The sequence below is a fragment of the Etheostoma spectabile genome, chromosome 19 (genome assembly GCF_008692095.1).
Source record: "Etheostoma spectabile isolate EspeVRDwgs_2016 chromosome 19, UIUC_Espe_1.0, whole genome shotgun sequence".
NCBI classification, from domain to species: Eukaryota; Metazoa; Chordata; class Actinopteri; order Perciformes; family Percidae; genus Etheostoma; species Etheostoma spectabile.
In genome coordinates, this window is record NC_045751.1 from 8,959,015 (window position 1) to 8,971,035 (window position 12,021).

Below are 12,021 nucleotides of genomic sequence, written 5' to 3' on the forward strand. Positions count from 1 at the left end.
ATATTCCCTCTAATATGACAGCTAGCTTGTCTTGTATCCTGCATAAACAAGTATGAAAGTTATCTGCATGCTGTAAGCAAGCATGCATATTTCAAAGGGTTACGTGCAGCTGACAGAAGATCATTTGCACAACACATTAGCTTTTCTGAATGACAGACTGTGGCAATGCTGTTAAGGGGTTTCATAAGGCTACAAGTTTTTTTCTAACCCATAGAATAACATGCATTTGCTTACCTCAGTTAAAACCTGACTTAAATTTAAAAATGAATGCTAGGATTTCACATGACAATTCCTGCATGCTAGCTGCCTTTAAGTCACAAACTATCTGCATGGTCCATTCTTTAAACACTGCTACTGATTCCTATGTCTATCATTTTCTGTCAACTGATGACAACAATAGCATGGCGTTTTAACTAAAGACAGCGTGATTTGTAAGTACAGGAAGGCTTCCTTATGTTCAATATCACCGAGTTCTTCTGAATTTGAAGATAAAAAATGAGTGTGCCGGTACCTCTAAATACTTTAATGCCTTTGTTAGATAGCGTCAGTAGAGAAATGAAAGGTAAACGAGGCATGGAGACTGGGGATGTTGCGGTTCATGGCTGGCATCTTAGCCTCTGAGACATTGGGGCACCCACACTAACATACATCCCAAAGTCCTGTGTAATGCTATATCCTCTAAATTACTGAGAGTACAATGCTGTGTAAAACATGCAGGCTAATTAGCACAAGCAGCGTAGCTCATGTGTGAATGAAGAAGTGAAGTTTATTGATGCTAAGAATAACACTGGAAGGAGAACGTATAATTAAGCGGGTTATTAGGTCACTTGTGAATGTAAATGAATTAAAGGTCAGTAATAGAGTATTATGGAGGGTTGTACTGTGTGTGCTGTGACAACTACTGAAGATTGGGCTTCCATAAAAGGCCTAAAAATAATTTACAGTTCATCTGTGATTAGTTAAGTTTTCTTCGTTTCTGCTTCTTTACAAGACAACATACTACAGCAGTGAAATGTCATGCACAGGAAATACAAGGGATTTTTTTCTGGGAAAATGAAGTGTAAAATGGAGAAGATAAAACATGGCATATCATGTTAAAGATACAGTTGTTTAAGGATTTATGCATAATTTGCAATAGAAAAGTAAGTCCCAAGCCTAGGCCGAGAAAATAGATAATCCAGAATTAAAACTAGAAATTGTTACCTACTAAAAAAAGAACAGTTGAGAATTGAAAACTATACGATACAATATTTTAGGTGACTAGTCCCTAAGAAAAATACGTAATGTATCAATAGCAGAGAATTAGCTAAATGGGTTTTGTTTCATCCTCTTAGATGTCTGTTTTTGCAAACAGGAAAAAAAGACAATATGTGGCTTTTAAAAGCCACAGGACGGATCAGTACAATTTAAACTGCTATGATTTCAGTTACAGCTTCATGTTCACACAACCCCCCCTCCTCCTCATAAAACCTCCATCCTAAACTCTCCATCTCCCTCATGCCTCCCATCCTACTCCAGCTTCTCTCTCTTTGATCTCTGTATTTGTTGATGCTCTTGGGTGAGGAGCCATTGTAAAAAATGGTCCCAATTACGATGGCTCTTCCCCCCTTTTGCACTAATCCTCCCTAAAAACAAATTATGCAAAACGGAGCGAGAGAGGAGACAAGAGATTTTGCCGTTGCCTCCTCACACTCTCTCTTTTAAAATTTATTTTGGAAACAGCAGCGAGCTCTGTGGAATGGATCTTTCACTTCATTGTCTGTGCGTGTGTGTGTGTGTGTGGCGTGTGTGTGTGTGTGTGTGTGTGTGTGTGAGAACTTTAATGAATGGTGAAAAAAACATGCGAGACAAAAGGAGCCAAAGGCACAGTGACAAAAACACACACCCACACCCACACGCACACAAACACCCTGTAACCATCCAGACAGTCAAATGGTATTTGCAATTCAGTGTGTGTGGTGTTAGTAGTGGTTTGGTTTTATCTAGTATTCAGCTCAGGCCTCAATACACAATGAAAAGGAAAAAGTCTGAGTGAGATAAATACATTGTGTGGACAGTCAGTCAATGTCACCCAGCTGTTAAGATAGTGGTGAGGATCTGTTATTACCGAGAGGTGTCGGCTCATCAAACCTGGATTTAAGCCTACCTCACACTGCATTAAAACTGCATTCATTTTACTTGTTTCCTTGTTGTTTTAGTTTGGATGTTACTATCAGTTGCTTTGTGTGTTAGTCTAAAGGGCTTACATGCAAAAACGTTTCCTTCAAAAAGCAACTATAAGTTTTTTTTAAGACATTAAAAAGGGCAAATCTAAAGATGTTGACTATGAGCACCACATATCTATTCCCTGTGTTTGTTCTCTGCTAATGTGGTTGGTAAACAGGTCAGCCACAGAAGGAATGTAATGTTTCTGGACTGTATTCAGCCTTTCACTGTGTGTGTGTGTGTTGTGAGAACTCCCCTCACGCCCCTCTGCGACCCCGTCTCTCACAATTAAATGTGTCGACCTCAGCGCGATTGCAACAAGTCATCCGGCAATGAATGAGAGAGAGAGCGAGAGAGAGAGAGGTCACATTACTGTTGTGATGTGTCTTAGTGTCCCAGTTTCCCTGCTCCCAGTTTAAACTGGGAGTCGGACAGAGACTGACACAGAAACCAGTAAGATGTAAAAAGTATAGGCTTGTTGGCTGGTAAAGACCCCATTATTAATAACCTTCCTTTTGGATACAATCCACCGATTTGCCTAACAAATGTTTTTTTTTTTTTAAACATAACCAACTGTTGGAACTCAAGCTAACAAGCTACATGCTAATGAAAGAGCTAGGATTTTGCAGGGTAGGACTGCTTGATTCCCCATTAGGTCTGGCTACTGGACACTAGTTTCCCAATACTCTGTTCTTTGGGACAGGCTCAAAAACAAACCACAACTTGTATTTCCTCCTTAAAATGTTGCGTGTGACAACTTAAATTTAAATCTACAATTAGATCTCTATTTAAAAAAATACACCAGTCTTCATCAAATCACTGCTACAACAAAAGAGACCGTCCTACCAGGGATAACAGAAACCACACAGATTTGCTCTTTTGTTCAAATGAAACCCTGCTGCAGAGCAGGCCCACTCTCTTTGCTCACAGGAAGTGAGGAATTGAAACTTGAGCGAAATCCAAGCTGTCTGCTGAGCAGCAGTGAGGGAGGCTCTGTCAAGAGGAAGCTTCACTCGCCAGCGTCAAGTCAAGCAGCATCTTTTCTTTGATCACGGGCCCACATCTTTCAAACTCTGCATTTCCGTTTGTAGCGCAGGCTTTTCTGTCATAAAGTCCTAGTAAACCGACTTCGATGAGTAAAACTGGCAGAGTGCTCCTTTAATTTGCATTTGGGGAGGATTCTGCATCTCTCCAGAGCACAAAGACCCAACTGTGTTTTTTTGACATACTGTAAAAACACAAACTTCGATAATCATCATACAGATACATACTGACTGGCTACAATACAATCTTTAAACCAAAGACCTTAACAGTCCTGGTGTTTAAGGATCTAAAAGCAGGTTTAAGGTTAAAGGTCTCACATCTGTAAGCATCCACTCTACTAAAGTGCTGCTGAGCAAGGCATTAAACCCTAAAGACTAGTCTTTACCTGTGACCTCCCTGGTCAGTAAAGAGAGAATACACTTTAATACACAGAATAAACAACAATTAATAAAAGTTATCATGTTGAAGACGTGGTCATACCAGCTTCCACTAACATTTCCCTCATTTTAATCACACCAGATTACACTGCATACACACTCAATCACCCGCTCACTCGGAGGTCTGTGGCCCGAGATCAAAGCTTGGGGTCAACGCTGGATCAATAGCTCCTTCAGAAAAAAAAGCAAACACCAGCACCACCTGCATGTGAACACCCAAACACTGCACCTAGCAACCATCGCTAAGGCAAGGCAGCCTTATCGATCAGCCCGGCAATGAATGAGCCCGGAAATCGCTGAGTAAGGCTGACTTCCTCGGGTGGGTCGTGGGTTGAAATAACAGATCAAGACATTAATGTTGAGAGGGAGAATTTTTTTTCATAAATAATTCTCACACAGCAGCATTAAATAATTCTTTTGGGCTTAGAGACGTACACAAAGCAGGCGGACACAAAAGGAAACACACAGCAGCAGCACATTGAGTTGCACAGTGTGCTGATCAGTGTCATTGTACAATGTAACACCCACGCCGATGCGTCGTCAATAGACTGGCCTTGCTTGCACTTTGCATCATCCCGTTGAAAATAAAACAACAAAAGCCGACACAGTTCCAGCAGCGAGGTCCGACGAGCAGGTGGAAGAACGATGATATACTGATATTCTGGGGCAGAGGCAGCCTGGCAATATCCCCAGCAGCAAGAGGCAAAATGCTTTAGAAAATATACATTTCCTGACAGCAATGATGCGGAATAGTTTCCCCTTCCTGTCTGTACCTGCAGAGATGTGATGCAGAACTAATGTTATGATGAATGGACTTGGGCAGCGCTGCCAGCAGCACAGGAGAAGTAAGAAATAGAAATCGTGATAGAGATCGTGCACTTGGAGTATCAAGAAAATCACATGAAATTGTATTAAAACTTGGTCTTATCTTTAACATCTAAGACATGCAATTCAACTGCTGCTATGCAATTTCTTCTCATGCTCCTGGGCTATACTATTACCTGTGTAATGCTTCTCATTTCATCACTGTATTAACAATGATTTCTGGAAATAATAATAGTCTAAAATGTTATATCTCTTCTGCTATTGCAATACTGCAGCAATGATGCCATCAGGGGCTTTGGTTTGCACGTTTTATCAGGCATATTTTTCCAGCCTTTAACTTTTCTGTGGATTGACAATGAAAATGTACGAATATCACAATTTTGAGTCCAATCCTGATTTTCTGGTATGTGAAATTACACGGAATTAGAACTAAAGCAATAAGTCGATTACAGGGTAGGGCCATGGACGAATATATCGACAGATGAACCGTTACACTTGTATTGTACATCATTTAGGTTATCGTAGGGCTGGGCAATAGAACGATCTGGAAACAGGGTCGCGATTTGGCCATATTTACCCAGTAACTCAACGGCCAGGGTCGGCCTTTTCCGGCTTGGCGGACACACCCACTTCTTATTGTGAGCGTTTGCCGGTAGGCCCGCACAATTAACCATTATAAAATCATGATCTCGAATCAGCCTGTTCACGATTTAATTTTTAAATAAATTTGATTGTTTAAATGTTTATAATGACCTTGGTTCTTATTTAATTTTACAAGCCAAATGCATCACGAACCCTACTACTTTCTTCTGTGAGTTTTAAACAGACTGTATAAAACAGGTTCTAAAGCGCTCCCAAGCGATGCAGTGCACTCCCTCCTCTTCACTGAGGCCTCTGTGTTTACAGGCTTGTGGTGATGCGCAATGTGCTATAGGTGCCAAAAAAATATATATATGTTTGGTAAAAATTATCGAGTAAATGTCCTTAAGTTTCGTCTTTGTCAATGTCTTTCATAGAGCATATTATTTTAAAAGCTTCTAAGAAAGTGGCAATAGAATTTATCCACACACCACACCTGGAGAAGGTATGGTCTATCAGAAAACTCCAGCTGGCATATTTACATCTTTAAAGTCACTGTGAACATTTTTTTGAGCATATTTTAAGTTAATTTGATTGCCAAACTTTTAGTTTGCAGAAAAATATAACCAAGGTTATGAAAATTGGTGAAGCCTGTTTGTTCCTTTCAGCTCATTCATCACAGTAGAGTAAGAGATTTTCAGTGGCTTTGACTGAAACCATTATTCCTTAACTATACCATCTTTCAATAGGAAGAGAATGAAATACAGTGTGTGGCAGACTCATGACAGACAGATCCTATTCAATGTGTCAGATGGTTATTCAAACTATGAATAGCCCCGGAGTGGCTCTCTAAGTGGCCACATAACTCAGTCTGAGTGCACCCTGAACGGGCCGCTGTGTATCTTCAGAGGTAATTCAAACCATTAGCCACAACCAGACGCACTGAACATGTGTCAGAGGGAAAATCCAAAAAGGAAAGCAGAGATCTGTTTGAATAATAAAAACCAAATCCCGTTTTCTTTCACCTGGAACCTTTTAGCAAAGATCTTCCAGATCTGGTTCAAAGAGGAGGCCAAGGAACAGACTGGAGGCACAGTAACAGAACAAGCTCCTCGGGGAGGAAGAACAGAAACGCATCTGGAAAACATATAAGCCCAATGTGCCTTCTACGCAGGAGCAGAGTACGGATGATTCCTGAAATACAGATTACTGTGAAAACACACCGCTTACCTCTGGAATCCTAATCATCCTCAGTGCGGCAGCAGAGAAAGGGCTCAGAATGAAACCAGCAGCTTTGACTCTCTTGCAAAGACTCGGCAAAGTGCTGGCAGCCAACCACATAAGAAGGCATTTGTGGTGGAAGGTTGTTTTCAGGGTGGCATCCAATTGACATCCAATTTTCAAATTATACCCCGTGGAAATGTTATACATTTACTCCTTTAAGGGAAGCATACAATCACCAAAGTTCCCCTGATACCTTCACTTTCAGTCAACATTCAAAGTCATTTTTGTTTGCACCACAGTCGAATCGTTATAAAGTCGCAATCTCGATTCACCCAACATTTCATTTTTAAATAACTTTGATTTTAAAAAAAATACATTAAATCTTTTTTTTTAATGACGTTGATTCTCATTTAATTTTACAAGCCGACTGCATCGCAAACTACTTTCTTCTGTGACTTTTAAACACTGACTGGATAAAGTCGGTTTTAAAGCGCTGCAATGCTCTCCCTTCTCTTCTTGATTCATATTTCCCCCCCCCGTATCATGCGGGCCTACACCACAGCTTCAAAACAAATCTTGCATCAGAAAGAGTCACAAAAGAAAAGAAAAAAAGGAGATGAAGCAAAAAGAGAAAGACCAAAAAGTGATCCGGCTGGTTTGTAATTCTAACATAAAAGGATTTACAGAGTGTTCCGCCTACTTGTATTGGATTTGACTGGCAACACTGTTCCAACTGTTTGGTAGTCCTTTACTAAGCCTGACAGAGAACATTGCAGATACAGATTCTACTAACAAAATATTAGAAATTAAAAAACATGATGCATTAAATTGGAGATGAAAACCTCTACTTTGAAGTAGCCTACATTGTGCTGATAATGTCTCTTATTTTATTTACCTAACATTTGAAAAAGCAGAACTTGCACCGTGCGGTCAAAGGCGGTTTTACCATACGGCAAAGGTAAAGCGCCTCGTGAATGTTTTTTTGTTGTTGTTGTAATTTATAAAACTCAGCCTGTAACACATGTTGCAGCGTGGTTCCATCAGACACGGTTGGGCTGCCGTATCTAAAGGTTCAGCATCTTTTAGTGTAGCAAATACTCATAGTGGTAGGGCGGTGGAAGCAGGGAACAGCCCGAGCACCGTCCCGAGATATATGTACAACCGCCGCAAAAAAACATTGTGCTGGAGTGCCAAATGGAATTCTCTAAATGCAAGCAAAGTAGAAGTTCATATGGGGAAAAAAAAGAGAAGTGGGCATCTAAAACTTGCTTAAAACAAACAGTAAAATGCTCTTTGTTGCATTCCTAATTGAACATTTATTCTTATTTATCGCTCAGCCTTTGTTAAGTTATAACGGCAGGTCCCTCACATATCCTACCCAGTTTATCCAGGTATAATTGTTGTGTCATTCACTTTGTTGCTTGTACTGTGGTGATATTTGAGAAATAATATGACTAATGAGTGCCCTGAGTTTGTTTTTTAGCAATCATCAAGCAAGAACTATTACAACCCTCTTCTACAGTGACTTCCATGTCAAATGGTTCCCTTGCAAGCAGATCATTGGCAACACAGGGTGCAACAGGGTGACCATAGGCCAAGATCTACAATAGGCTAGGAATAACAGAGCTAGGAAGGACTCAATGTCTTGCTCAAGGGCACTACTGCAGAGCAGCTACTTGCCATAAACAGGGGTTTGAACACCCTGCTGAATGACTTTTTACACTAAGTTGCAATGCAAGTATTTTTCAAATAATGAGGCTCTATTTAAACCTTAAAAGCTGTCTAATGTGCCAGAATATATATTATGTAAAACAAATATGGAAATATTTAAACAATTTTGAAAACAGTTTATCTAGAATCAGAGATTTTAGTTAATTTAGCAGCACTGGAAAACAACATACATTGTGTTAACTTAAGTCATACACTTTCTGCAGAGATATGTGCATATATAAATATAGCAATAGAAAAGAAAAAAGAAATTGCAAAGGTATGAAAATTGTACTCGAGTGTACGGTCATGGATTGTAAATTAAGTGAAGGAATTACAATAAAACCATTTAAAAAAATACATCTAGTGATGAACTTTCTCCCTTGTTGCCCTACTGTACTAGCCTGGTCCTACCAGACAGAGAGTAGGGCCACTCTCCATTGACAAGTGTTAACTTCCTTGAATGTGGATCTGCCATAACCAATCGCTATCGTTTGGTTGTGACATCGGCTTAGCATCGGTAGCGTTAGCCTTAGCCAGCTCCTTCACCACTGATGGAGCAAACTGGAAAATCAAACTTTTCCCAAACCCCGTGGGGAGGAGAGCCACAACATCATGACCACCAACAAGACTCAGCAAAGATTGTTCTTGCTCGGGTTTTAACGTCTGGATATTCGGCAGCGTTGCCACAACAGACCGAAAGGCTTCGCTCGCATCTTTCTCCTCCACCGTTACGGAACTACAACTCAAACTAGCGCACAACCTCAACGTCATTATTCTTAGCCACTCCCTCTGCTCGCTGATTGGACCGGTAAAAATTGCACCGGAGAAAACCCGCGAAAATACCGCGAACCCAGACAGAATTCTGAAAGAAAATGAAAATTGAGCGGAAGTACAGTATGTAGGAGGGTGGAGCCAGGCTAACACTGCACATCTCAAGTCTCACTTTGTCAACGGTTTAGATCAGTGCAGGGAGGTTCATGAATACGAAACATGACAGAGTAGGACTTCTCCGTCCTGCTTTGATGCCTGAATTTGAGCTGAACCCAGCAATCATGGTTGGTCAATGTGCTGATAATTTTGGGGTAATCCATGGATGGTTTGGTCTGTCCCATGGTACCAGGCAACATCTTAAGATATAAATTTAAGTTACATAACTATTAAACAAATAAAAAGGAGCAGATTTGAAAAATATAATAATAATAATCAACATTTTTGCTAAATGGCTTAAACAATAATACAACATATCAAAATCACCTAATTGAGTCGGACTGATCAAATCTGACAACCCAGCCTGTAACAATGATGATTACAATGCTGCTTTGCTAACACACACAAATCTGAATCAGATAAAAGGACTGCTTGCAATAGCGGATTACCTCTCTGGTAACAGAAATTCAAACCGACAAGTGCTTGATTTCTCACCGTTTTCCCCCTAGATTATAAGTGTTTGCACCAATGTCATGCGCACCTTTTCCCTGTAAAACACCATGCATGTATTATAATCTGCACAAATGCTACTGTCTACTGTTGTGGGTGGCAGAGGTTAGCTAGATCTCAGCAGGCCTCTTCCAAGCTGAGGACAGGGAATCTACTAGCAGAGGTATGAGCAACAGGAGCAACATTAAGAGCAGTAAAACAAGCTACTTTAGAAATAGGCCCTACAAAAAATCCACAGGGCCTAATTTTCCATATCCATGACAAAAAATAATACAGTTAATGCGTAGTTCAGAATACATCAATGCATTTAATGCATTCTTAATGACTAAAAAATAAAGCTACCTATAGGGATATTTTCTAACAGAATAGGGTACATGTACAGGTGTTCATTCTGTAGTTAATATATCTCTACACTAAATCCCATGTGAAAAACAGGCTATTTTATCAGTCTACTGACAGACAGACAGACAGACAGACAGGGTTCTGGCACAGACTAATCCTCTACACACCTCCCATACAAGCTCCACTGCTCTTTCTAGTCGACATCGAGCCACAAGCTCGTTCCCTGCCAAATCCTATGCCACATTAAACCAACTGGTGACATTTTGTTGTGGGCGGAACGGAGACGCACCTGACCAGTGCGTTGGAAACGTCGGTCGTAGGAGAAAATGGAGTGAAAATGGGAGGAACATTCGGCTTCAGCCTGCAGAAAAATGGGCGCTAATTAGTAAGCATGCAGCTCAACCCATCACCTCTCTACAAATATTGTGGGTGCATTGTGTTTTTCTGCGTGTGTACGCCATGCAAAAACAATAACAAACGCGCCCTCCCTCCCCGTACGTGCTCCCATGTGTCCACACCATTGCTGTCAAATGCAACGCCGATTTAAAATTCAAATAGATTTACCTGGCTGCGGTCTCTGTCCCCGTCTTCTTCTCTCGCTTACTTAAATGCTTCTCTCTGCTTCTCTCCGGCTCCGCATTTCATTTCCGAAGGCCCATGTTCGCAGCTCGACGGACGGATGGAGAAAGGTGGTGGTGCTGGTAGAGGAGGAAGAGGAGGAGGAGGAGGAGGAGGAAAAGAAGCGGAAGCCTTTGAAGTGAAGAAATCTGGGTCCTGCTCGCGACCCAGCTGCGTGGACTGGATATATGTCGTTTCCAAGGCAGCGTTCATCGACCTGACGAGCGTCAAGCTGCAGTCCAGTGTGAAGAAAGACCACGTCCTGTTCACATTTCAAAATAAAAGTCTCAATTAAAGTTCGCAAAGAGGCAACACAAACTACACCTAAACTGTTAACCTACACAAGATGGTTTTTTTTTCGATCTGTTCTATTGTTTTCATCCAGATCTATATTACCTTAAAAAGCCTATTAAACAGCTGCAAATTATCTTCAGATAATTTGTGTGGTCTCTGTCAAATGAACACATACCATAACTATTATTTTATGTAAATAAATTAACTATACCATATAAATATTAGTAGTAATATAATTGTCTCTTCTCCAAAAGGGCCATCTCTAACCCGTTAACTTTTTACCACATGTTATGCACTAAAGAATAACATGGGAAAAGCGTTTGATTTGCAAATGTCCATTCTATGTTGTAGATTAACCCTTACAATGTTGCTCATAAGTTTAAGGAACCCATGCTATGAAGTTGACTAAAAATAGGAATTAAAAAAAACATCTTTTGGAAATTGATCTTAAGGCCTTAATTTTTTTTTATTAAATAGGAAAAAGAGGCAGGCAAACGTTTATTTTTAAAGGCCAGTTATTTAATGGATCCAGGATACTATGCATACTGATAAAGTTCCCTTGGCCTAAAATAGTGTGTGTGTGTGTAATTCCAAAGGCCAAGGGAACTTTATCAGGATGCATAGTATCCTGGCTCCATTAAATAACTGGCCTTTAAAAATAAAGGCTTTCCTCTATGGGAATTTAACATAGGGGTGTGTATACTGATGCACCCTGTATTTTAAGGAAGAAGATTTATTAATTTACGATACAGTATTAATTCACAAAGAAAATTGGTGTCCATAAAGGTTGAATTTTTCCTATTTTTTTTATAAAAGAATTAAAATCAATTTCCAAAAGATGCTTTTTTTATTCCTCTTTTAACTCAACTTAAGCATGGGTTCCTAAACTTATAAGTAGCACGGTTTATGGGCTAGGAGACAAGAATAACTTGAAATAGGCTCTTACATATTAACTTCAAAGAACTGAGTTTTACAAAAGTGCACGGCTTATCGTCATACATTTTTAACTATGTATCTTACAATTTATTTGATTAAATTCTCACCTTTTGCTTGTACATTTCTTGTTGCAATATTGTGGGAGAAGTGAAGGTAAACAGATTTGTTTGCAACGTTAGCTGCTAGCTAGCCCACCAACCGCTACCGCTACACATAATGCTATTACTGCAATGAGTTATCTCTCCGAATATCACATTACAGTCATATCAATACTTAAAACACAATTGTAGTAGTGCAATATTAGAGGGCCTTTGTGTTGAACGTTAAATGTCTTAACGGCTGGTGTTTGTAGTTAGTGGTACCTCACGCT

At 40.1% G+C, this 12,021-nt stretch overlaps 1 protein-coding gene across 4 annotated transcripts in view; it reads right to left on the minus strand.

Annotated features, from left to right (window-relative positions):
- Window positions 1-10,615, minus strand: part of zgc:109889 (wiskott-Aldrich syndrome protein family member 3) — a 35,135-nt gene extending 24,520 nt beyond the window's left edge. For 2 of the 4 annotated variants that reach the window (XM_032544293.1, XM_032544290.1), the window contains exon 1: window positions 10,368-10,615. The gene's annotated coding sequence lies outside the window, so the exon portion shown is untranslated. Of the gene's footprint in view, window positions 1-9,970; window positions 9,992-10,092; window positions 10,165-10,367 lie in introns of those variants that run through there. The other 2 variants (XM_032544292.1, XM_032544291.1) reach the window with 2 other exon arrangements.
- Between the last annotated feature and the right edge of the window lie 1,406 nt (window positions 10,616-12,021).